We start from the raw sequence: 611 nt of genomic DNA, 5'->3' as shown, positions 1-611 counted from the left end.
GTACTATGCTCACCACCATGGCAAGACAGCCGAGCGTGATGAGGGCAATCCCCGAGTGGATGTACGCGTACTCGTAGTCAGGTCTGCCTTCGGAGGAGAAGTCGTACTCGAGTCTGAGTTCTGCCTGCATGTGGTCCTTGAACCATGCTTGTTGTGATGAAGTACAGAATGTTGTTGGGAATGGTAAGAAACCCACGGTGAGAGATGTGATGACAGCAATGGAGGCTCCCAGCTTGCCCCTGAAACGGGCCGCGCTCAGTAGGGGGCCGTTTGGGACCCATAACTTTCTGCTGTTAAACAGCTCCTTGCTCCGGATATCAGAGACTCAACGCCCCCATCATTGTTTTTTGCGATTCATATCTCTAATCTCTAACAGGGGATCCCTTGATCCTTGATCCCAGCTTCTGCTTTGTACTTCTTTACTTACTGACGGTGTAACTTAGCCGTGCCACTTTCTGTTTCTCACAAAGGGACAGGGTTTTCACAGCAGCAACCTATCGCTCATAGAACATTTAATACAATGAAGCTCCAGGACCCTGCGATCGAGTTCCGGGGCTCCGGTGGTGAGCTGTGTGCCAAGTCTACAGCCGACCACCGTTGGTAACAAGTTA

The sequence above is a fragment of the Salvelinus namaycush genome, chromosome 26, assembly GCF_016432855.1.
Source record: "Salvelinus namaycush isolate Seneca chromosome 26, SaNama_1.0, whole genome shotgun sequence".
NCBI lineage: Eukaryota > Metazoa > Chordata > Actinopteri > Salmoniformes > Salmonidae > Salvelinus > Salvelinus namaycush.
This window is presented reverse-complemented; position numbering follows the sequence as displayed.